General features: G+C 44.7%; 1 protein-coding gene across 1 annotated transcript in view; it reads left to right on the top strand.

The window, feature by feature from the left end:
- The window catches only part of LOC140714181 (carnitinyl-CoA dehydratase), a 68,036-nt gene that overhangs the window by 36,002 nt on the left and 4,522 nt on the right, over positions 1-27,512 (top strand).

Here is a 27,512-nt window from a genome sequence, read left to right as displayed (position 1 = left end):
TTGATTTTAATTACTCTTGGCTAAGTTATGTGACTGCATTTCATAAATCACAGTATTTCACAGAATATATAGAACTGTACAGCACAGTACAAGCCTCTCAGCTCACTAACAGCTGAATTGTTAACCTACTCCACAATCAATCTAATCCTTCCTATAATCCTTTCAAATTGAATTTGCAGTTACAAAGATGAACGGTATTATATGCAAGTTAAATTATATTGAAAAGGAGAAATATATATGAATTAAAATCAATTACTTCACTCAGAGTAATGGTTAGAATGGGAGCTGGAGACACTTTTTATTTGGGGTCTCAGAGATTTGGAACTCACCACTTCAAGGAGTGCTGGAGGCAGACACCCTGATCACATTTAAAGCAGGAAGAACCCTGGTTGAGTACTTCTGTCACCTACAAGGTTGCTGACACGTGACTGGATGAAAGTAGCTCCGACAACTCCCAGGGAGCTCAACACCATCCTCTGCAAAGCAGCACACTTGGATTCACATTTATTCCTTTTCACCACCGGCACACAGTGGCTGCAGTGTTAGCCATTTACAGAATGCACTACATGTTACTCACCATTGTGACAACACTCCCAAACTCACAACTTATGCTACCAAAAGGACAAGGGCAGCAGGCACACGGGAACATCACCACCTATAGGATTATTTAGTGTCGCTGCTGCTGCTGCTGCCTGCAGGCGTTTAGGACAACAATGAAGATTCAACATCTCTCTCTGTCTTCTCTATTGTGCCTCAGGTGTGGTTCAGGGTCCTCAGTTCTGCCAGTGCCAAGTTGTCTTTGGTCTCCTGCGTTTCCTCCACCCTTCAGGCATCCAGTGAAGTGTCTCATCACGTGCCCAATCCATCTCCAACGTTTCCTCATGAAGGATTGTAGTAGTGTAGTATGTAGGCCTCCATTAGTCTCGATAGGCCACGGATTTGCGCCTTGGAAAGTTTCCAGGGCGGGGTTTTTTTTATGGAAGACCAGCAGTTGCCCAAGGGAATGTTGTCCAAAGGAAGGGCATTAGGACCCATACAGCTTGGCACCGGTGTTGTCGCAGAGCAGTGTGTGGTTAATTGCCTTGTTCAAGGACGTATACACAGCCTCAGCCAAGGCTCGAACTAGCGACCTTCAGATCACTAGGCGAATGCCTTAACCACTTGGCCATGCGCCAACACCACTGGAGGATTAGAGCATGGTTGGAGTTTTCTCTTGGCCAGAGAATCTGGAGGATCGCCCAAAGGTTTATGGTGTAGAATGATGACAGCTTGGCAATCTCATTCTCTGTCACGTTCCAGCATTCTGATGTGAACAAGACTGTGGACAGGACATGGCTGTGGTGCAGCTTCACCTTGGTGTGGACGCTCTACTTGGTTGATCCCCATACATTGCCTATTCATCCAAAGACCTTTCTAACTTCACTGTGTCTGCACTGAATGTCGTCCTTGGTCCCACCAACCTGCCAAATGATACTGCCCAGGATGGTGAATCTGCCTGTGCTGGGTAAGTCAACTCTATATACCTTGATGGGAGGAGCACACGCTATAGCTCAATGTTGCACGCAATTCCAATTTGGAAATATATTGCTCATCCTTCAGCATCACAGGATCTAAATCCCAGAACTCCCTCCCAAGAACACCTTCACTAGGAGTGCAGCAGTTCAAAAAGGTCTTCCCAAGGGAAATTATAGATGGCAAATAGGTGCCATCCTTGCCACGGATGCCCAGATCCCAAAAAAGCAACATTTAAAAAAAAACTAGAGACTGATGTTGGCTGGATATTTCACAGAATGGTCAAGGTGACCTCTTGGGCCATGTCTAATTTTCTTTGTTGGAATATCGTGTACAGTTTGGTGCATCAGTCTTTAGGAAGAGTATTAGGGCTCTGTTGAGTGAACACCGATTTACCAGAATAATTGCAACAATGAGGAATTGAGGAGCCACAGTGAGAAGCTCCCTAAAAGAGGAAACGTAAAGAGAAGTTGTCATAAGAGTGCTTAAAGGCATGATGAAACAAAAGAGGCAGATCAGCCTCTAATGGCTGTAGGTCAGAAGTTGGATGACAGAGACAGAAGATAATTGACAAACATCCAAGGAATGACGTTAGAATTTTTACACTGGAATGTGTGGTTAGAATTTGGAATGCAAAATTTGATAGGATAGTGAATAGAGATTCCAAAGGGCTTTCTTCATGAGAATTGATATACCCTGCAGCAGAAAAGAATACCAATGCCATGGGGAAAGAGAAGGACTTGCGGACTAATTAACCATTGGTAGAATGAGAGAAAGAAAATTAGTTGGGCTAAATGGCTATCTCCTTTGCTGTTCAATTCTATTTTTGCACTCCTGCTAAACTTAAAGAAGCCTGTTTATCATATTCATTTTGAACACAGCAGACTACTTTTCCAGTGCTCCCATAAAATTAGCTGGGCCCTGTTTCCAACACTCCCTCTAAACTCACTGGACCACGTCTCGCACGCGCGCCGCCTCTAAACACGCCGGGCCACGTCTCGCACGCGCACCGTCTCTAAACCCGCTGGACCACGTCTTGCACGCACCCTCTTAAAACCCGCTGGGCCACGTCTCGCGCGCGCCGCCTCTAAACACGCTGGGCCATGTCTTGCGCGCGTGCCGCCTCTAAACGCGCCGGGCCACGTCTCGCGCGCGCACGCACTGCCTCTAAGCCCGCAGGGCTACATCTCGCGCGCGCGCCGCCTCTAAACGCACAGGGCCACGTCTCGCACGCGCGCCGCCTCTAAACACGCCGAGCCACGTCTCGCACGCGCGCCGCCTCTAAACACGCCGGGCCACGTCTCGCACGCGCACCGTCTCTAAACCCGCTGGACCACGTCTTGCACGCACCCTCTTAAAACCCGCTGGGCCACGTCTCGCGCGCGCCGCCTCTAAACACGCCGAGCCACGTCTCGCGCGCGTGCCGCCTCTAAACGCGCCGGGCCACGTCTCGCGCGCGCACGCGCTGCCTCTAAGCCCGCAGGGCTACATCTCGCGCGCGCGCCGCCTCTAAACGCGCCGGGCCACATCTCGCGCGCGTGCCGCCTCTAAACGCGCAGGGCCACGTCTCGCGCGCGCGCCGCCTCTAAACGCGCCGGGCCACGTCTCGCGCGCGCACGCGCTGCCTCTAAGCCCGCAGGGCCACGTCTCGCGCGCGCGCCGCCTCTAAACGCGCCGGGCCACGTCTCGCGCGCGCACGCGCTGCCTCTAAGCCCGCCGGGCCACGTCTCGCACGCGTTGCCTCTAAGCCCGCCGGGCCACGTCTCGCACGCGCGCCACCTCTAAACGTGCCGGGCCACGACTCGCGCGCACTGTCTCTAAACTCATCCAACACAGTAAAAGTGAGGTGACATTTCACCTGTGAGTCTGTTGGGGTCATATACTGTGTTCGGTGCTCCCGGTGTGACGTCCTGTATATCGGTGAGACCCAACATAGATTGAGAGACCACTTTGCCAAGCACCTACGCTTCGTCCGTCAGAACAAGCTGGATCTCCCACTGGCCACCCATTTTAATTCCACCTGATTCCCATTCTGATACATCCATCCATGGTGTCCTCCACTGTCACGGGGAAGCCACACTCAAGTTGGATAAAACAACACCTTATATTTCATTTGGGTAGCCTCCAACCTGATGGCATGAACATTGATTTCTCAAACTTCCTGTAATGCCCCCCAACTCCCCCCACACCTTCACCATTCCCCATCCCCTTTTCCCTCTCTTACCTTACCTCCTTGCCTGCCTATTGCCTCCCTCTGGTGCTCCTCCCCCCCTTTTTCTTGCTTTAAAGCCTTCTGTCTCTTTCACCAATCAACTTCCCAGCTCTTCACTTTATCCCTCTCCCTCCATGTTTCATCTATCACCTGTTGCTTCTCTCTTTCACCCCCCCCCCCCCCACCTTTTAAATCTACTCCTCAGCTTTTTTTCTCTCCAGTCCTGCTGAAGGGTTTCAGCCCAAAACGTCAACTGTACTTTTTTCCATAGACGCTGCCTGGCCTGCTGAGTTCCTCCAGCATTTTTGTGTGTGTTACCTTGTTCTTTAGATTGACCGTAAATGAACAAATCAAGTCAGACACCTAGTGCAGAGGATGGTCTGCCTTCACACTATGCTTTAAACAATTGCATTCTCCAAATTTTCATTTTTATTTTATCATTCAAGATGATTTTTGATACCTTCAGATTCTTCATAATTCCTAACTTGTTGAAGTAGTGAAATCCTTGCATTTTCTCTCCTGGCCATTTCTGACATCTCCACTGAGTGCTTGAAACCACAGTGAGCAAAGCAGATCGAGGTTGTCCTACTGATCACTTCTTGTCAAACGTCAATGACGAAAATCACTGCTTTTCGAACAGAAACACACACAAATGATACTTTTTGAAAACTGCTTGCTCCAGACAGAGTGCAGTGTCCAATGGCCACACGTATGCACCTGACTGACGCTAGTTAGAAACTGTTCAGGAACAGACTCCTGCCCCAGTTAAGTAGCATAGTGTCCGATATAAATAACAGGTACCCGGGTTATTTCTCAATTCAGTTTCTGCTCTTTAAGAGTTGTCCCAAATAAATGGCTGCCCCAATTAGCCAATAGTCCAATTAACTGGAATCCACTGTGCTGTAAATTTGTCGTACTATCATCCAGTAATCTGGAACAGCTGCTGCTTCGGTCACAGCCAAGTCTCAAGTTTGCTGAATGATCGGTGCTTCACTGTAGCAGCGTGCAGGACGAAAGGCGTGGTGTGGTTTGCCTCTTGCCGCAATTGTGGGTCCTGGGTTTTGTAGCACGGCCACATCGCACAGTGTTGGCTTTTGATGGGGAGAGGCAGTTGGCTCTGCAGCTGTTGGATCAGTCACTAATGTAGAATATCCTTGGCACTGAAAATGCACAAGGCTGTGACAGGGCGTGCTGCAATTTGGGGGGCAATGAGGTAACGTATGTATGCCCAGTTTTATAATCATTTGAGGTGGAGTACCAGGATTGACATAGATGGCAAGTCTGAAGTATCTGACTCATTCACTGATATACATATGTGTGTGCGCATATATGGACACACTTACACACACACGTGTGCACTCAAAACCTACATACACACACACCTACAAACACACAAAACCTACACACAGACACACTCAAAACTTACACACAGACACACACCTACAAACACAGACACAAAAAGCTACACACACACATACAAAAAACCTACACACACACGCAAAACCTACACAAAACACACAAAAACCTACTTGTACAAGCTTGAAACAGTCTGGGTTCATTCTTCCCATGATGTAACACATCAGGAATATTTGGAAATGATGGCATTGTTTATATTATTTGGACTTAGCAATTTTAAATCTGGCAAAAAAAATGTCTCTGTCTGTGTGAATGAAAGGTTACTGATGTGCAACTATCACGGGAGTTGTGGGTTCAAATCCTTCTCTGGGGACTTGAGTGCAAAACTCAAAGCTGACACTCCAGAGCTTTTTTTTGGATTAGATGTTAAACTCCAGAGCTCCATCTGCACAGTGTCAAGGATACAAACATTTCCCCAGTACTGCTTTGAAGAGAAGTCCTTCATGATGTCCAGGCAGCATCTATGGAAAAGAGTACAGTGGACGTTTTGAGTCGAGACCCTTCGGCAGGACTGGAGAAAAAAAGATGATGAGTGGATTTAAAAGGTGGGAGAAGACAAGAGAAATTCCAAGGTGATAGGTGAAACTGGGAGGGAGAGGGATGAAGTAAAGAGCTGGGAAGTTGATTGGTGTAGTAGATACAGGGCTTAGAAGGGGAAATCTGGCAGAAGAGGACAGAAGGCCCTGGAGAAAAGAAAAAGGGGGAGGAGCACCAGCAGGAGGTGATGGGCGGGCAAGAAGATAAGGTGGGAGAAGGAAAAAGGGATGGGGAATAGTGAAGGTGAGGGGAGAGGGGGGACATTGCCAGAAGTTTGAGAAATCGATGTACATGCCTTCAGGTTGAAGGCTACGTAGACAGAATATAAGGGTTGGAGACTACTGTAACTCCTTCACCAATCAACTTCCCAGCTATTTACTTCATCCCTCCCCTTCCCAGTTTCAGCTATTGCCTTGTGTTTTTCTCTCCTATTCTTCCACCTTTTAAATCTACTCCTCAGCTTTTTTTCTCCAGACCTGCCAAAGGGTTTCTGCCTGAAACGTCAACTGCGTTCTTTTCCAGAGATGCAGTCTGGCCTGCTGTTCCCCCAGCATTTTGTGTGGGTTGCTTGGATTTCCTGCAGATTTTCTCTTTTCTTTTTCCTTCATGGTGTCATAATCTTTCTTTCTGCATTGGGCAACACTCCCACAGCTGATTATCTGATTGGTATTCCAGCGATCTGGGATCTTGCTGGGCATACGTTAACACCATTGTACCAGAATTCCTACTTCCAGTAAGAGACATTTTGTATCTCTACCTGTTTGCTAATGTGATCAGCAAACCCAGTTCCACACTGGTGTTGAGTTTGGGAAATTGCTATGTAAGGGTTTAGCAGAATGGTGGTTTCATTGTGACAGGAGCTCCCCAGGCAAAGCAATGGTGATGGAGGGTGGGGTACATGTGGGTGTGTCGGGTAGCTTGAGAGGTGCAAGCCTTATTCCCCCCCCCCCCATAAATGGAAGGTGATAGGTGAAGCCAGGTGGGTGGGTAGGGTCAAGGGTTGGAGAAGAAGGAATCTGATAGGAGAGGCGAATGGACAGTTGGAGAAAGGGAGCAGAGGGGACCTGGGGGAAGTAAATGCAGTCAGCTGGATGGGTTGAAATGCAATAAGTATCAGGAACAAGGGTGATAAGCTGAGAGAATGGATGATAAGCTGAGAAAACGGATCAGTACACGTATCTATGATTTTGTGACCATTACAGAGACTTGGCTTAGGAGCTTCAAAAATGACAGGACTGGAGGTAAAATTGGTGGGGACTGGTGATGCTAATCAGAAATTGTATCACCTCTACAGCAAGGCAGGATTTCGTGGAGTGTTCGTCTCCCGAGTTAATGTGGGTGGAAGTCAGAAACAGGAAGGGAGCAATCACTTAAATGGAAGTATTCTATAGACCACTCAATAACATCTTCCTTCTCAGTCCTGAAGAAGGGTCTCGGCCTGAAATGTTGACTGTACTCTTTTCCATTGATGCTGCCTGGCCTGCTGAGTTCTTCCAGCATTTTGTGTGTGTTGCTCTGGCTTTCCAGCACCTACAGATTTCCTTGTGTTTGTGAGAGACACTGAGGAGCACATTGAGAGGCAGATTTCTGACAGGTGCAAAAATAACAGCATTGTTATCAAGGATGACTTCAACATCCCTAATATGGATTAGTGTGAAAGGTTCAGATGGGGCAGGACCTGGGCCTCTGTACCTCCCTCTGCAATTGGATCCTCAACTTCCTAACCAGAAGACCACAATCTGTGCGTATTGGTGATAGCGTCTCCTCCTCACTGACAATCAACGTTGGTGCACCTCAGGGGTGAGTGCTTAGCCCACTGCTCAACTCTCTTAATACCCATGACTGTGTGGCTAGGCATAGCTCAAATACCATTAATTTGCTGATGATACAACCATTGTTGGTAGAATCTCAGGTGGTGACGAGAGGGCGTACAGGAGTGAGATATACCAACTAGTCGAGTGGTGTCACAGTAACAACCTTGTACTCAATATCAGTAAGATGAAAGAGCTGATTGTGGACTTCAGGAAGGGTAAGATGAAGGAACAAATACCAATCTTCATAGAGGGATCAGAAGTGGAGAGAGTGAGCAGTTTCAAGTTCCTGGGTGTCTAGATCTCTGAGGATCTAACCTGGTCCCAACATACCGATGCAGCTACACAGAAGGCAAGGGAGTGTCTATACTTCATTAGGAGTTTGAAGACATTTGGCATGTCAACAAATATACTCAAAAACTTCTATAGTTGTACCGTGGAGGGCATTCTGACAGGCTGCATCACTGTCTGGTATGAAGGGGCTACTGCACAGGACCGAAAGAAGCTGCAGAGGGTTGTAAATTTAGTCGGCTCCATCTTGGGTACTAGCCTACAAAGTACCCAGGACATCTTCAGGGAACGGAGTTTCAGAAAGGCAGCATCTATTACTAAGGACCTCCAGCACCCAGGGCATGCCCTTTTCTCACTGTTACCATCGGGTAGGAGGTACAGAAGCCTGAAGGCACACACTCAGTGATTCAGGAACAGCTTCTTCCCCTCTGCCATCTGATTCCTAAATGGACATTGAACCCATGAGTACTACCTCACTTTTTAAACATATATTATTTCTGTTTGTTCGTGATTTTTAATCTATTCATTATACGTATATGGTCATTTATTTATTTCTTCTTCTTCTATATCATGTATTGCACTGGACTGCTGCTGCTAAGTTAACAAATTTCATGACACATGCCGGTGATAATAAACCTGATTCTGATTCTGCCTTTGTTAGTTGTGTCCAGGAAGGATTCCTGACATAATATATGGATATATGGATATCCATATATGGATATATGGAAGAAAGGATATACTGGATTTAGTACGTAGTAGGCAGTAAACCTGGTCAGGTGACATTTCCAGTGGATAAGCATTTTGGAGACAATGACAACTATGTTCAGATCTTTGCCTTTTAAAGGGATGGGAGCAGATGATTCATTGGGGAAGAACAAATTAGGATGCGATTAGAGAATATCAATTGGGAACAGGTGTACTCAGAGAAATGGACAACCAAAAATGCTTCAGTTGGGTAGGGAGTACTTGCATGGACTTCTGGATAGATTTGTTGGGTGAGGGAACCATGGCTGACCAGAGATGTGCAGCATCTAGTCAAGAGGAAGAAGGAAGCAAACTTGAGGTGTAGGAAGCAAGGATCAGGCAAGGCTCTTGAGAGTTATAATGTAGCCAGGGAAGAGCTTAAGAATGGTCTGAGGGGAGCTAGAAGGGGAAATGAGAAGGCATTGGTGACTAGGATTAAGAAAAAGCCCCAAAGTATTCTATACATATGTGAAGAAGAGGAGATGGCTAATGTGAGGGTAGGATCAATCAGAGATTAAAAAAAAAGAAAACCTGCTTGAAGTCAAAAGATGTAGAGGAGGTTCTTAATGAATACTTTGCTTCAGTATTCACCAGTAAGACAGACCTTGACAAATGTAAGGACAGCATAGAACAGGCTAATATGTTCAAGTTCAAGTTTAATTATCATTCAACCATACATGAATACCCACGAATATAGCCAAACAAAATGGTGTTTCACTGTGACCAAGATGCAAAACACAGTCATACACAGCACAAGGCACATATAGTCAAGTCAAGTTTACTGTCATTTCGACCATAAACTGCTGGTACAGTACACAGTAAAAACGAAACAACGTTCCTCCTGAACCATGGTGCTACATGAAACACAAAACTACACTAGACAGCACAAGGCTACACTACACTACATAAAACAACATAAAAATCTGCACTAGACTACAGACCTGCACGGGACTACATAAAGTGCACAAAACAGTGCAGGGCAGTACAGTAATTAATAAACAAGACAATAAGCACAGTAGAAGACAATTTACAATATATTAATAAATAATGTAGGTGTCAGTCTAGACTCTGGGTATTGAGGAGTCTGATGGCTTGGGAGAAGAAACTGTTGCACAGTCCGGTCGTGAGAGCCCGAATGCTTCGGTACCTTTTGCCAGATGGCAGGAGGGAGAAGAGTTTGTGTGAGGGGTGTGTTGGGTCCTTCACAATACTGTTAGCTTTGCGGGTGCAGCGTGTGGTGTAAATGTCTGTAATAGTGGGAAGAGAAACCCCGATGATCTTCTTGGCTGACCTCACTATCCGCTGCAGGGTCTTGCGATCCGAGACTGTGCAATTCCCAAACCAGGCAGTGATGCAGCTGCTCAGGATGCTCTCAATACATCCTCTGTAGAATGTGGTGAGAATGGGGGGTGGGAGATGGACTTTTCTCAGCCTTTGCAGAAACTAGAGATGCTGCTGGGCTTTCTTGGCTGTGGAGCTGGTGTTGAGGGACCAGGTGAGATTCTCCACCAGGTGAACACCAAGAAATTTGGTGCTCTTAATGATCTCGATGGAGGAGCCGTCAGTGTTCAGCGGGGAGTGGTCGCTCCATGCTCTCCTGAAGTCAACAACCATCTCTTTTGTTTTGTTGACAGTCAGAAACATGTTCTGCACCATAGCAGTAAAACTCACACAGAAAAATACAAGATAGCCCAAGTTTCTGAGTGACCTGACCTGCAAGTTGATGGTACATGAATGGGTGTTATCAACGAGGACAGGCAGCTCTCAGCAGTCTGCAGACGAACGTACGCACTTTTGCATGTATGCAATTCAGCTTGTTATGGCACAGACCAAACACTGGAGGGCAGCATGGATGGGAGGGGCCCAGCACGGACGCCACGCTACACCATCCCTTCTCCTGGATTGTTGCAACCGGCAAGACCACAGCTCGAGGGCTAGTCATAGAGTCATAGAAGAGTACAGCACAGAAACCGGCCTTTTGGCCCATCTAGTCTGTGCCAATCCACTTAAACTACCTACTCCCATCGACCCGCCCTCCATATCCCTACCACCTGTGTACCCAGCCAAACTTCTCTTAAGCGTTGAAATCGAGTTCACACACACCACTTGTACTGGCAGCTCATTCCAAGCTCTCACAACTCTCTGAGTGAAGAAGTTTCCCCTCATGTCCCCCTTAAACTTTTCACCCTTAACCCATGACCCTCAGGTTGTAGTCTCACCCACCCTCAGTGGAAAAGCCTGCTTGCATTTATCCTATAAATACCCTTCATAATACTGTATACCTCTATCAAATCTCCCCTCAATCTTCTATGTTCCAAGGAATAAAGTTGTAACTTACTCAATCTTTCCTTATAACTCAGGTCCTCCAGACCTCTCTACAACCGAGGCAACTCAGCTCGCCTGCCGTCTGTGTCACCTATAAACAAGGGAAATAAATAGACGTGTAGCATTTTACATTATTAATGTCCAACAGGGCCTTGCGATTGCGAAAGATACACCTGAGACAATCACTTGCCACTGGACTGCGCACCACTTTCGCTCACCGACTGCGATGCCTTCCTGTAGCAGGTCTGCACCAGGTTCTGCTCCTCCGCCAAAAAGCAGCTCGCCGATGGGGTAGACTGCAGTTTTTAATGTCCAGAATTGTCCTGCAGTCGTGAAAAAGACATTTAAAAAAGACAAAAGCACCTTTGGTTGGCCTCCCAAGAGGCCACTGCATCCGAACATGCCGCCATCTTTCTGGAAAATCCCGGAACGTGCTGGAACATGTCGGCATTATGAAAGAGACTGTACTGGAAGGTTTGGAAAACATTAGAATAGATAAATCCCTGGGCTGGATGGGATATACCCCAGTGTACTATGGGAAGTGAGGGAAGAGATTGCTGCTTAGTTGGGGATGATTTTTTGTGCCCTTCTTGCCACATAAGTGGTACCAGAAGACTGGAGGGTGGCAAATGTTATTCCTTTGTTTAATTATGGTAACGGGTAATCGTTGCAATTAAAGAACTGTGAGTCTTACATCAATAGTGGGCAAACTCAGGATTCTTGGAGGCAGGAATCATAAGCTTAGCCTGACTCCTTTTTTGAGGGGCAGTTCATGCCTCACGAGGCCCAACTGAATTCTTCCGGGAAGTGACAAAACAAACTGATGTATTACAAGCCATTTGATAATGTTTCCTGTGGTAAGCTCATTCGGAAAGTCTGGAGACATGGGATGCAAGGAAACCTGGCTGCGTGGGTTCAGAATTGACTTTCCTACAGAAGGCAGGGGGTGGAGGTAGATGCAGGTGTATCCTGCCTAGAGGTGACTTGAGGTGTTCCATAAGAACCTGTCATGGGACCCCTGCTCTTTGTGATTTTCATAAATGACTTGGATGAGGAAGTGGAAGGGTGGGTTAGTTGAAACAAATGTCGGTAGTGCTGCGGATAGTCCAGAGGTTGTTGTTGGTTACCACGGGACATCGATAGGATGCAGAGCTGGGCTGAGAAGTCGCATACTGAGTTCATTTGGACAAGTGTGAAGCGATTCACTTTGGCAGGTTGAACTTGAAGGTGGAATGCAAAGTTATGGCCGCTGATGACACGGCCATAGTGGGGTGTGTCAGGAATGGACAGGAGGCGGAGTATAGGAAACTGATAGAGGACTTTGTGATATGGTGCAACTCAAACTACCTGCGTCTCAATATCACCAAGACCAAGGAGATGGTGGTGGACTTTAGGAGATCTAGGCCTCATATGGAGCCAGTGATCATTAATGGAGAATGTGTGGAGCAGGTTAAGACCTACAAGTATCTGGGAGTACAGTTAGACGAGAAGCTAGACTGGACTGCCAACACAGATGCCTTGTGCAGGAAGGCACAGAGTCGACTGTACTTCCTTAGAAGGTTGGCGTCATTCAATGTCTGTAGTGAGATGCTGAAGATGTTCTATAGGTCAGTTGTGGAGAGCGCCCTCTTCTTCGTGGTGGCGTGTTGGGGAGGAAGCATTAAGAAGAGGGACGCCTCACGTCTTAATAAGCTGGTAAGGAAGGCGGGCTCTGTCGTGGGCAAAGTACTGAAGAGTTTAACATCGGTAGCTGAGCGAAGGGCGCTGAGTAGGCTACGGTCAATTATGGAAAACTCTGAACATCCTCTACATAGCACCATCCAGAGACAGAGAAGCAGTTTCAGCGACAGGTTACTATCGATGCAATGCTCCTCAGACAGGATGAAGAGGTCAATACTCCCCAATGCCATTAGGCTTTACAATTCAACCGCCAGGACTTAAGAACTTTTTAAAAGCTATTAATAATGCTTTTTGAGATAGTGATTTAGATGCCTATCATATTTTTTACTGAGTTAAGTATTGTATGTAATTAGTTTTGCTACAACAAGTGTATGGGACATTGGAAAAAAAGTTGAATTTCCCCATGGGGATGAATAAAGTATCTATCTATCTATCTATCTATCTATCTATCTATCTATCTATCTATCTATCTATCTATCTATCTATCTATCTATCTATCTAATGGCAGGATACTTAGCAGTGTGGACAAACAGAGGGATCCAAGTCCACTGATCACTCAAAGTTGCCATGGAAATTGATAGAGTGGTCAAGAAGGCATACGGTGTGTTGGCCTTCATTAGGCAGTGGATTGAGTTCATGGGACCTGAGGTAACGTTAAAGCTCTACAAAACTCTGGTTAGACCACATCTGGAATGTCGGTAGCCTCATTTTAAGAAGGTTGTGGTAGCATCAGAGAGGATGCAAAGATTTACCAGGATGCTGCCTGGATTAGAGAGCATGAGCTTTTTTATTTGGAGTAAAGGAGAATAAATGGTGACTTGTATAAGATGATAAAAAGCAATGATAGATTGGACAGGCAACACCTTATTCCAGGGTGGAAATGATTAATATGAGGGGGCATAATTTTAAGGTGATTGGAAGAAAGTATAGGGAGGATATCAGAAGTAGTTTTTTTTAAACACAGAGAGTGGTAGCTGTGTGCAATGTGGTGCTAGAGGTGTTGGAGGATGAAGACACACTTAATAGACTCTTCGATAGGCATATGGATGAAAAAAATGGAGGGCTATAAGGGCTCTATAGATTGATCTTGGAGTAGGTTAAAAAGTCAACAGGGCATCATGGTCCAAAGGACCTGTACTATGTTGTACTGATCTATGTTCTTAATAGGGCTGTTCTCAAACTGCATACGTAGCTGGTGCAGAGGAGGAATCTGTTGGAATGACACAGAAGTCTCATAATAAATAGTGCCATACCTGGGCATTACAGGAATCTACAAGGCAGGAAATGAAAGGCTGGGGAGAGGATGCTGCAGTGAATTGATATTGATGGTGTCCACTAAAGTTTATGTAAATAGAGTTAATTGTGCAAACTCTGGAGAAGACATAACACACTTGCTATTGAATTGTGAATGGACGGGATCGGGCTGAGCTGTGTGCTTTGAGAAGGGGCTACATTGCAATGTGCTAACATTTCTAAAGCTCTGAAGACCCTGTAATGTATACAACAGTAGGTATAGACATCATAAATATTAGCCCAGTGTATTATGACCAGGCGCAACAGGACAGATTAAAATAGAAAACCTTAGAGATAAACCAAATGGGGGAAGCTAAGACTTCAGAAGGAGATAGCAGAAATGAGGGATTGTCTTATGTTTTCAGGGAATCTGGTGGAATCCAGGATACAAGATCGTGTGAAAACAAATATGTAAGGATGGAAAGTTTTAAAAACTCATCTGAATGCAGCTGAGTTCATGGTATCCAGTAAAATACCAAACACAATTCCTAACTGTAAGCAAGATCACTGCTAAACAGGTTCATGAGAATCTTGTTTCTCTTCACCCAGAGCCGTTTTTGTGCCATTCTTTTTTATTCCCACTACAGTTCCTGGTCGCGGTCACATAACATTTGACCCACTGATCTCTCCTGCACTTTGCTCTGACTTTCACTCTCCACAGAGAGACTTTCTTACAGTGCCAATATTTGACTCAGACACAAAGGAATGTCTACGCTTTGCAGTAGTTTGCAAAAATAAAGGAGCTTTAGTCCCTCCATTAAAATCATTGACCTTGAAATTATTCTGAGGGAACATAATGAACGTTTAAGAGATACTGCAAGAATTGCAACTATCTGGTGTTTCAATACAGGCTGTATGAAGCTTAAGATAATAGGTGAACACTACAATTAAAATAACAGACATTAAGTATTTGAAACAAACAGACGAAGCATCCCTATTAGTGAAGTATAGTGTCAAGGCCAGTGCATCATCTTTATTTCCTCTGTCAATCTGTTTAAAGTTAGCTGTTTCATTAGGCATACATTGATCTGGAGACAGAATTCATTGGACAACTCTGATTACCCTCAAATGGCTTATCTTGTCATTTTTGAGGACAGTTATGTTCAAGGAAAAGTCTGGATAAGATCAACAGACTTCCTTCCCTGAAGTACTTCACGGTACAAGATGTTCTTTTAGTACAATCTGCTCTTTGTGATCTCTATAAATGACTTACATGAGGAAGTGGAAGGGTGGGTTAGTAAGTTTACAGGTGACATGAACATTGGATGTTGTGAAAGGTTATCAAAAGTTCCAACAGGACATCAACAGGATGCAGAGTTGGGCTAATAAGTGGCAGATGGAGTTCAATCCAAGTAAGTGTGAAGCGGTTCACTTTGGGAGGTTGAACTTGAGGGGAGAGTACAATGTAAATGACAGGATTCTTGGCATGTGGGGGAACAGAAGAATCATAGTGTCCAAGTCCACAGATCATTCAAAGTTGCCACGCGTTGATAGGGTGGTTAAGAAGGACTATGGTGTGTTGGCTTTCATTAGTTGGGGGATTAAATTCAAGAGTCATAAATTAATGTTACATAAAATATGGTTAGACCACACCTGGAGTATTGCGTTCCATTCTGGTTGCCTCATTATAGGAACGATGTTAGAGAGGGTGCAGAGGAGATTTATCAGGATGCTGCCTAGATTAGAGAACACATCTTATAAGAAAAGATTGTCGTGGTAGTGCTTTTCTCTTTGGAGCAAAGGAGGATGAAAAGTGAATTAATACAGGTGTACGAGATGATAAAAAGCATAGATAAAGTAGACAGCCAGCACCTTTCTTCTAAGGTGACTAATACAAGAGGCCATACTTCTAAAGTGATTGGAGAAAAGCTTAAGGGGATGTCAGAGGTAGGTTTTTCTTTATACCGAGAGTGTTAAGTGCATGGAGCGCACTGCCAGGGGTAATAGTGCAGGCTAGTACTTCAGAGACGATTAAGGGTCTCTCATATAGGCCATGGATGAAAGAAAATATAGGAGGCTGTATGGGAGGGAATGGTTAAATTGATCTTGGTGTAGGTTGAAATGTAGGCACAACATTCTAGGATGAAGGCTTATACTACACTGTTCTATTCATTGTTCTTATGCACTAGCTTCATGGTAACCCACAGTGCAATGAATCCCCTTTATAACCAATAAGCATGCCCATGATCTGGTATAAAGGGACACTTACATTTTGCTTACATGTTGCAAACTTCAACTACTGCACAGAGTCTTGCCATCTTCAGAAGTTTTCTGATGACTCTGCCTTAGTTGGATGCATCAGCAAGGGAGATGAGGCACAGTACAGGGCTACGGTGGGAAACTTAATCTTTTTCACATTAAGCTGCAGATGATTCTGCTCACACCATGTGACAAAGGAGCTGGTGGTGGACCTGAAGCGGGCTAAGGCACCGGTGATCCCTGTTTCCATCCAAGGGGTCAGTGTGGTGGATTACAAATACCTGGGGATACAAATTGACAATAAACTGGGCTGGTCAAAGAACACTGAGGCTGTCTACAAGAAGGGTCAGCGCCGTCTCTACTTCCTGAGGAGACTGAGGCCCTTTAACATCTGCCGGACGATGCTGAGGATGTTCTGCGAGTCTGTGGTGGCCAGTGCTATCATGTTTGCTGTTGTGTGCTGGGGCAGCAGGCTGAGAGTAGCAGACACCAACAGAATCAACAAACTCATTCGCAAGGCCAGTGATGTTGTGGGGGTGGAACTGGACTCCCTGACGGTGGTGACTGAAAAGAGGATGCTGTCCAAGTTGCATGCCATCTTGGACAATGTCTCCCATCCACTCCATAATGTACTGGTTAGGCACAGGAGTACATTCAGCCAGAGACTCATTCCACCGAGATGCAACACTGAGCGTCATAGGAAGTCATTCCTGCCTGTGGCCATCAAACTTTACAACTCCTCCCTTGGAGTGTCAGACACCCTGAGCCAATAGGCTGGTCCTGGACTTATTTCCACTTGGAATAATTTACTTATTATCATTTAATTATTTATGGTTTTATATTGCTATATTTCTACACTATTCTTGGTTGGTGCTACTGTAACGAAACCCAATTTCCCTCGGGATCAATAAAGTATGTCTGTCTGTCTGTCTTACTGGAGGCAAGAACACAGTTGTCGTTAGTTTCACCATATCAGAGAATCCTCTCTGAAAATTGCCAGTACAATGAATTCAGAGTCAGCTCTGAACAACTCCTTAGCAGTTATGGATGGTGTCACATATTTCATCACAATGCCAATACCAGACCTTCATTTCCCAATTACTCTACACTAATTTTGGTAACTATGTATGGCATTTCCACCTGTGATCAGATGCACAACAGCATGCAAACCATGATCTTGCACTGGGTCTACAGCAAACTCATCTCTATGCAGACTGGTGTTAAGCAAGACTGTGTCATCAGCCCAGTACTTTTCTCAGTCCCCCTTACTGCATAACTACATCTTGCCTCAAATGAGCTTCAACTTGGATTGGAGATAATATATAGGACAAAGGAGAAAATACTCAGCCTCCATTGTCACTACTCCAGAGTGAAGGTCACCCCAATCCAAATCTAGATGCTTGCACCTGTTTATATTTGGACATTGATCTCAAATTCACTGTCAACTTTGTTTAAGGAAAAGAGATCAAGGTTTCAGATGCAGCACTAAGTTCATGGCCTACCATGGCAATCCATTTTAGCACTGGGGAGGCAACACAAACACCAGCTCTACAAAAATCCTCCAAATCCACTGGTATGATAAGCAATCCAATATCGACATCCCCTCCCAAGTCAACATCTTTGGCACTGAAGCTTTAGTTACATGCAATCAGCTCTGATGTGCAGGCAATGTTACTTGCATCTCCTAAAGGGAGAATCTACTCCAAGCTCCATCGCAGCCAGCGATTGCCAGGAAGACTGAGGAAATGAATCAAGGATGTTCTCAACATCCGTGGCACCACTTGAGGCTTATACTATTTTTTGGATCTGATATTCAGCGAAGCTTTATGACATATGTTGGGATTTGGGTGGGATTAGCACACACGTCCTTCCCAGGTTACAGCAGGGTTCCTTAAGCCAAACAGTTCACAAGCTGGAAATACAGCCACAAACCAAGTTCCCAGCAGGCGGAGGATGCCTGTAGCCCCACAACCGCTGGCAAATCCATCCCACTGCTGATTTGCATGTAGGAGCTGTACATAAGTAGGGCGTTCACAGGCTGGGCAGGACCTATAAATGCATACCTGATTGTCATCATGGACTCCATAGGGCAAAGAATAGGTTTCTGTGATTTATGACTCTGATACTTTATGACTCTGCATTTTTAAGATTAACAAAAAGCTTTTAAAACATTTATAAGTAATTAAAATCATTAAAATAAATTAGACGCCTACAGAACACCACTAATCATTGGCAGCCAACCAGAAAAGGCTCAGTTTATTCCCATTCTTTGCCTCCTGCCAATCAGCCAATGATCTATCCATACTAGAACCATGGAGTTTTTCCTTACTAAGAAGCCTCATGTGTGGCACCTTGTCAAAGACCTTCTGAAAATCCAAGTATACAACATCAAATGATTCTCCTCTCTCTACCCTGCTTGCTATATCCTCAAAGATTTATCAGGCAAGATTTCCTCTTATGGAAAGCATGTTGACTTTGGCCTATTTTATCATGTGCCTCTAAGTACCCAGAAACCTTATCCTTAACAATCGACTCCAACATCTTCCCACCCGCTGCGGTCTAGCTAACTGGTTAAACTTTTTTCTCCAGTCCTGATCAAGGGTCTCGGCCTGAAACATCAACTGTTTATTCTTTTCAATAGATGCTGCCTGGCCTGCTGAGTTCCTCTAGCATTTTGCGTGTGTTGCCTGGATTTCCAACATCTGCAGATTTTCTTGTTTCTAACTGGTCTATAATTTCCTTTGTTCTGTCTCGCTCTCTTCTTAAAGAGAAGATTGACATTTGCAATTTTCCAGTCCTCCAAAAACATGCTGGAATCTAGAGATTATTTAAAGATTATTACTAAGGCCTCCAACATCTCTTCAGGTACATCTTTCAGACCCTAGGGTGTAGTCCATCTAGTCCAGTTGACTTTACCTTCAGAACTTTCAACTTACCAAGCATCTTCTCTGTAGTAATAGCAATTCCCAACCACTGAGGTCACACTTACTGCCGTATAATTTTCTTTCTTCTGCTTCTCTCCCTTCTTGAAAAGTGGAGTGACATTTGCAATTTTCCAGTCCTCCAGAACTGTACCAAAATCTAATGATTCTTGAAAGATCATTAATCATGCCTCCATAATCTCTTCAGCTACTTCTTTAGGAATCCCAGGTCCATTTGGTCCAGGTAACTTAACTACCTTCAGACCTCAAACAAGAGAAAATCTGCAGATGCTGGAAATCCAAGCAACACACACAAAATGCTGGAGGAACTCAGCAGGCCAGGCAGCAGCTATGGAAAAAAGTACAGTCGACGTTTTGGGCCGAGACCCTTCGGCGTGTCTTAAGGTGTGTTACCTTCATACCTTTCAGCTTCCCAAGCACCTTCTCTGTAGTAATAACAACTGCATTCAATTCTCATCCCCTGACACTCTTGAACTTTCAGCTTACTGCTAGTGCCTTCCGCATTGAAGAATGATGCAAAATACTTATTCAGTTCATCCATCATTTCCTTGTCTCCCATTACTATCTCTCCAGTATCATTTTCTAGTGGTCCAATATCTATTCTTGCCTGTCTTTTACACTTTATATATCTGAAAAAACTTTTGGTATCCTTTTTGATATTATTTGACATTATTGGCTAGCTTACCTTCATATTTCATATCTTCCCTCCTTGTGGCATTTTAGTTGCCTTCTGTTGGTTTTTAAAAGTTTCCCAATCCTCTGACTTCCCACTAATTTTTGCCCTAGCTTTTGCTTTTAAGTTGGCTTTAACTTCCCTTGTCAGCCACAGTTGTGTCATCCTGCCTTTAGAATAATTCTTCATCTTTGGGATGTCTCTATCCTGTGCCTTTTGAATTGCTCCTAGAAATTCCAGCCATTGCTGCTCTGCCATCATCCCTACTAGTATCCCCTTTCAATCAACTTTGGCCAGCTCCTCTCTCATGCCTCTGCAATTCCCTTTACTAATTCACTGTAAATATAAGCATCATAGAAGCATAATTTGGGAGAAAAACATAAATTAAACATAAGTTATATATAATTTTTACAAGGGAGAACACAATTTAAAGTAGAAACAAAGCCCATTTTAGTACAAAGTGTGGCTAAAGTGTAGCGAGTAGTGTTGTGCCAATTGGCTTAAGATCAGAATAGTTGAAAGGAGGTAGCTGTGCTTAACCCTGGTGGTGTGGGATTTGAGGCTACGGTACTTCCTGCTCAATGGTAGCTGCAAAAGGATGGCATGGCCTGGATGGAGGGGGTCTTTAATGAAGGATGTTGCCTTCCTGAGGTTGTGCCCCTTGTGCTACTGCCGATGGTGGGGAGGGAGGTGCCCATGATGTATTTAGCAAAGTCCACTATTCTCTGCAGCTATTTGTGTCTCTGCACATTTGAATTGCTTTATCAGATCATGTCAGGGCATTTTCAGCAGTAGCTCTATAAAGTGTTCGGCACAGGTATGTAACCAAGTTGGTCGATATAATTGTGAATGGGCTGCAGAACCACAGAGTTTTTTGGAGCGAAGGAGAATGAGAGGTGACTAGACAGAGTGTACGGGATGATAAGAGCCATAGATTGAGTGGATAGCCACAGGCTTGTTCCCAGGGTGGAAATGGCTAATACCAGGCGGCATAACTTTAAGACGATTGGTGAAAAGTATGAATGATAGAGGCAAGTTTCTTACACAGAGAATGGTGGGTGTGTGGAATGCCCTGCCAGGCATGGTGGTAGATGCAGATACCCTAGGGACGTTTAAGAAACTTTTAGATAGATATATGGATGATAGGAAAATGAACAATATTGTGGCTTGTACTGTGCTGTAGTGTTCTATGTCCTACATAATCCAGTACCCACAGAAGCTGAGCAGTAGATGAGAAAACCGCAAACCATGATGTGTTTACTAAGCAGACGTATTGGAGGAATTCTTTGATAAGGTAGTCATCTTCATATAGCGGGAGATGAATGTTATTATTATATGGAATTATGTAATGATGCTCCCAAAGACAAAGGAGGTGGCCTTCAGATGAACAAATGTTGTAATCTTGGACATTTTGTGGGCAGGGATCTGTTGGTTTTTTTGTGCTTACAGAGCCTCTCCCACACAATCATAATTTGGACTTGTAATGTGTGTACATGTGAGGCAGCATAGGCATGGCTCTGCGCCAGTTCCCAGACTTTGCTCACTCTCCAAACAACGTAGAGTTTGTTGACAAACTTGGTGTCAGTTTTTATTTTTCAACATATTTAATGGCGCCAATATCCTCTCACACCCTATGCAGGACAAGGTGGCTTCCGTGATTTATTGACGCAGGCTCTCGACACCAGAGCCAGGCAAGTGAGCAAGACGGTCAACAAGATGGCACATGCGGGTGAATTGAAGCTGCCACCCTAGGGCCCAAAGGAGCATAAATATCCTGAAGTGCAACACAACCAATCCAAACATTGACCAGGTCCAGCATTTACCCTGCATTCTCCTGCTGGACCTTCTGAATGTTTGTAGATGGGTTAGAAGTTGACAAGGCTGGTTTAGAATTCCTGTGGGTAAAAACACCAAAATATTCAAGCCTAACCTCGAAGTAAACACATTTCTTAAATGGAAATGATGAGGCATCCTGACCGGCAAGCCAAATATTCCACTACTTAAATAACCCAAGTTCAGAAGAGGTGCATCTTAAAATGTGTTGCCCATGCAAATCTGCCATATTTTTTCATAGCGTACTAAGTCATTTCTCAGATGACCCAATGTGCCAAGGTTGGCTGCTGTGCCAAGGCAGAAAGTCTGGCTTAACCCAACAAGCCAAAGTGAAAGTGAAAAGATCTGAGTCATTGGGAATGGGTTTTGTTGTATTTGTTGGGGTTCTAACAGAGTGTGTAGTGCTGGTCCACTCTACTGTCAAGACTGGGGAAAGAAGTGCCGCTAATTATAAAATTATGTGAGGCAAGGATAAACAATTGGCATCTTTTTCCCAGGATCAAAATGTCTAATACTGAAGGGCATGCATTTAAAGTGAGTGGGAGTTCAAAGACCATAAGACAAAGGAGCAAGATTAGGCCATTTGACGTGTCGCGAATGCTCCGGCATTGCATTATTTCTGATTTATTATGCCTCTCAACCCCCTTCTCCTGCCCTCTCCCCATAACCCTTGATGCCCCGAGTAATCAAGAACCTATCAATCTCTGCTTCATATATATCCAGTGACTTTGCCTCTACAGCTCTCCTTGGCATTGAATTCCACAGACTCATGACATCCCTCAGGCTAAAGAAGTTCCTCCTCATCTCTGTTCCAAAAGGAGGCTCTGCCCACTGGTCTCTCAAGTTCGCACTATGGGATACACCCTCTCCATATTGGTGAGACCGCACCTGGAGTATTGTGTGCAGTTTTCGTCCCCTAATCTGAGGAAAGACATTCTTGCCATAGAGGGAGTCCAAAGAAGGTTCACCAGATTGATTCCTGGGATGGCAGGACTTTCATATGAAGAAAGACTGGATTGACTAGGCTTATACTCACTGGAATTTGGAAGATTGAGGGGGGATCTTATTGAAACATATAAAATTCTAAAGGGATTGGACAGGCTAGATGCAGGAAGATTGTTTCTGATATTGGGGAAGTCCAGAACGAGGGGTCACAGTTTGATAAAGGGGAAGCCTTTTAGGACCGAGATGAGGAAAAACTCCTTCACACAGAGAGTGGTGAATCTGTGGAATTCTCTGCCACAGGAAACAGTTGAGGCCGGTTCATTGGCTATATTTAAGAGTAAGTTAGATATGGCCCTTGTGGCTAAAGGGATCAGGGGGTATGGAGAGAAAGCAGGTACAGGGTTCTGAGTTGGATGATCAGCCATGATCATACAATGGCAGTGCAGGCTCAAAGGGCCGAATGGCCTACTCCTGCACCTATTTTCTATGTTTCTATGTTTCCATATACACTCTATCTAAGCCTTTCAATATTCTCGCTAGGTGTCAATGAGATCTTCCCTCATTCTTCTGAACACCAGTGAGTACAGACGCTGTTCATACGTTAAACCCTCTCATTCCTGGAATCATTCTCATGAACCTGCTCTCAAGCGGTAAGGGGTCCAAAACTGCTCACAATACTCCAAGTGTGCTCTGACCAATTCCTTATAAAGCTTCAGCATACCTTCCTTACTTTTATCTTCTTGTCCTCTTAAACTAAATGCTAACATTCATAACTGAATGCTTCCTTACCACTGACTCAACCTGCAGGTTAACCTTTAGGGAATCTTACATGAGGGCTCCCAAATCCCCTTGCACCTCTGATTTTTGAATTCTCTCTCTGTTTAGAAAGTAGTCTATGCCTTTATTCCTTCTACCAAAGTACATGATCATACACTTCCCTACACTATATTCCACCTGCCACTTCTTTACCTATTCCTCTCACCAGTCTATGTCCTTCTGCAAACTACCTGTTTCCTTAGCACTACCTACCCCTCCACCTATCTTCGTATCACCTGTAAACTTGGCCACGAAGCCATCAATTTTGTCATCCAGATCATTGGGATATAACATGAAAAGAAGTGGTCCCAACACTGACCCCTGCAGAACACCACTAGTTAACCAGCAAAAGGCTTCTTTTATTCCCGCTCTTTGCCACCTGCCAATCAGTCAATGCTCCATCTACGCTAGTATCATTCCAATTTCCCTCGGGATCAATAAAGTATGTGTGTCTGTCTGTAATACCGTCTTAACTTGTTAAGCAGCCTTATGTGTGGCATCTTGTCAAACCCCTTCTGAAAATCCAAGTAAACAACATCCACTGACTCTGTCTATTCTGCTTGTTGTTTCCTCAAAGAATTCCAACAGCGTTGTCAAGAAGATTTTCTGGCCACCTATTTTATCATGTGCCTTCAAGTACCCTGAGACCTCATCCTTAATCATGGACTCCAAATAAGATGTGAGGGATAAACGTCTTACACAGAAAGCTGTGGGTCTCTGCAATGTACTGCCAGGGGTGGTAGTGGAGGCAGATGTGGTAGAGGTGATAGAGATAGGCACATGAAAAGCAGAGATATGGGCCGTCTGCAAGCAGAAGGAGTTAATGTAATTAGGCATCATTGGCATAATTAGTTTGGCACAACAATGTGGGCTGAAAGGCCTTTTCCTGAACTGTTCTATGTTCTACTGTATGTTCTATGAAGTCTCAGGGGAAATTTTGACTTACACCAGCTTTGAACATGGGATGCCACTTACTGACAGCATTGTCGAGATTAACGATAAATGGAGGGCACTGGAAATTAGACTGCTCTCACTTAGGGCTGAAACCTCCTTGTTGCCTGCAAAGGATCCCTCTCTCTCACTTCTTCTTACAACTTGTGGCCGTTGCTTGAACCCCTGCTTCCTACAACTGCCTCTCTCTTTGGTTTCCGTAAGCAAGGAGATGGAAATAGGATGCCAGAGTGGTGCCGACTAACCGAGTGATGTCGAGTTCCAGCGGCGGGGTTTGACCATGTTTAATTTTTATTTAGAGTCTGAGCATGGCAATAGGCCTTTCCATCCCAACAAATCCAATATGACCAATTAACCTACTAACCTGTACGCCTTTGGAATGTGACAGGTACAGGGAGAATGTACAGACAGCGGTGGATTCGAACCGGGTTCGCTAGAGCTGTAACAGCATTACACTAACTTCTAGGCTACCCTGCCGTCCAGGCCACAGCACCACCTGCTTGGAGTTTGCATGTTCTCCCTGTGGTCAAGTGGGTTTCTCACCCAGTGTTCCTGATTCCTTTCACATCCCAGGCATGCTTGATAGGTTAATTGGCCACAGTATATTGTCTGAACTGTGAGGCAGTGTGGGAGAAGCTGAGGTGAAATGGTGGGAATGTGGAGAGAATAAAACAGGGCTAGTGTATGATAAGTGGCTACTTGTTAGTCAGAACGGAAAGGCACGTTTCTGCATTTTGTGACCATGGTTACAAGAGTGCAGAACTGGCCTCTAACTGGCCTCCCCTGTACGTGACTCTGGAGCAACCAATTGATAGGTTTTTACTTCAGAACACAAGTTGTATCCAACAAACGTAGGTCTTGTCTTCAATATCCAAATCCCTTGAAAGACTAACAACTTTTTTCCTACTGCTGTCAGAGTTTTGAAGCAATCACCATTTTCAGGTCCCCTTCTCAGAGGTGCTGTCACATTCTCTGTTCTGCTATGTCATTTCTTCTTGCATTACTTCAGTTTATACTACTATACTTTGCACCATTCCATGGTTTATTTATTAACCCCATGTAGTGGAGTCATAGAACATTAAATCATAGAAACCGGCCCTTTGACCCATCAAGTCTGTGTCAAACTATTAATCTGTTGAGTCCCATCGACTTGCGCCTGAACTATAACCCTCCATACCTTCCTATCTATGTACCTATCCAAACTTCTCTTTAATGTTGAAATCGAACCTGCATCCACCACTTCCGCTGGCATCTTGTTCCATATGCTCAACACCCTCTGACTGAAGAAGTTCCTCTTCAAACATTTTACTTTTCACCCTTAATCAATGACCTTTAGTTCCACTATCATCCAACTTCAGTGAAAAAAGCCTACTTGCATTTCCCCTATCTATACCCCTCATAATTTTGTACCTGTATCAAATCTTCCCTCATTTCCCTACATTCTCAGGAATAAACTCTTAATCTATCCAACCTGTCCCTACAACTCAAGTCCTCAAGCCCTGGAAAATCCTTGTAAATTTTCTCTGTGCTCTTTTAATCTTATTGACCTCTTTCCTGTAGGTAGGTGGCCAAAATTGCACACAATACTCCAAATTAGCCTCACCAACATTTATTAAAACTTCAACTTAACATCCCATCTCCTGTACTCAGTATACATTGATTTATGAAAGGCCAGTGTGCCAGAAGCTGTCGTTATGACCCTATCTACCTGTGACGCCACTTTCAAGGAATTACGGATCTGTATACCCAGATGCCTCTGATCTATTGAACTCCTCAGTACTCGACCACTAACTGTGTAAGTCCTACCCTGGTTGTCCTCCAAAAATTTATTATTTCACACTTGTCTGCATTAAATTTCATCTGGGATTTTTCATTCTATTTTACTGGCTGGTCCAGCTCCCAACGCAAGCTTTGATAGTCTTCCTTGCTCTCCACTACAAGCCCAATCTTGATGTCATTTGCAAATTTGGTGATCCTATTTCATCCAGATCATTGATAGAGATGACCATCAGCAATGTACACAGCACTGATCCCAGCCAGTATCTAATCCAATTTACTACCTCATCTTGAATGCCATGCAACTGAACCTTCTTGACTGACCTCCCGTGTGGAACCTTGTCAAAGGCCTTCTTAAAGTCTGTATGGACAACATTCACTGCTTTGCCTTCATCAACTAGACAGTGCATCCTATCTACACTGTGCACTTCACGTGAGCAAAGGATTTCTTTGCACACTGGGTGTACATAATCTGAAAATAATTCCATAGGGATCACAGAGCGTTGCAGTCTTTCAGACTTTAGCAGGGTTCTATTACAAGTCATACAGATCCTGACTCAGTCAGTAGAAATGTGCTCTGAATTCCAGAAATAGATCTGCCGTGTGTGGCTTTTGGTCACTAAATGGAGCTCATGAGCTGGACCAGGAGAAGGTGCATGTGTCATCTGCCGTTGCTTTAGAGGATAGCCGTGATCTGCTGGGACTCTCCGTCATGTTCCCAGACCAAGGTGTGGTGGAGTAAAGCCATGGTGACAGCTGCCAGGAAAGCAACCATCAGCATGCAGGATGTGGTGTTCCTGACATAAAACAACTCTACTCACCAAGTGTCTGGAATCTTTCCCTGTTGGATGGGACTGGTCAAGAGACAGTCGATGACTAAATTATTTTCCAGAAGGGAATGATCTCCCTGTGTCCCGCCAAGCAGATGGTAAACATACACAGGGAAAGCCATTTGGTTGGTCTTGTTCACTGCGGTCTACACTTTATTACACATTTAACAGGAAAATAAGTTGGGCTGCACTGAGCTGGACCCATGCCACCACTTGGACACGCTGCATAAGGAACCACTGCACCCAAATGATTCCAGATGTGGAGGGCCAAATGAACCGATTTTCCACTACACCCACCTTCCAACATCTACCTGCACTGAAGAGGCCCCAACAAGGCTGGCAGTGAGTAGGCTCTGTACTAAGTATTTTCGAAGCCCTATGTCCAAAGATGCCTGGCAGTCTTTGACAGCCTACGAGTTGTCAGTTTTCAATTTTTTTAATAAAGGGACAAGGGTTGTTTTCTTACTGGTATCCTTTGTGTTCCCATTTATCAGCCTCCCAGCTGCTGTCTTCATTTTGCTCTCCCCTCCTCTCCACACCAGGCTCCATCTGACTCTTCTTTTCACTCCGCTTCTATCCGCCATCCACCTTTGTCTCCCAACTCCATCCCTCTTCTTCTCTCCACCCCCCCTCCCACTGGCTGAATCTGCCCATCATCCTTCACCCTCTAGAGTCCATCAGTCCCATCTCATTACTCCCTGTCCCCTTTACTATCTCCCCTCTCCA

The sequence above is a fragment of the Hemitrygon akajei genome, chromosome 1, assembly GCF_048418815.1.
Source record: "Hemitrygon akajei chromosome 1, sHemAka1.3, whole genome shotgun sequence".
NCBI classification, from domain to species: Eukaryota; Metazoa; Chordata; class Chondrichthyes; order Myliobatiformes; family Dasyatidae; genus Hemitrygon; species Hemitrygon akajei.
The sequence above is the reverse complement of the archived record's forward strand: the minus strand, read 5'-3'. Positions and strand labels throughout refer to the sequence as shown.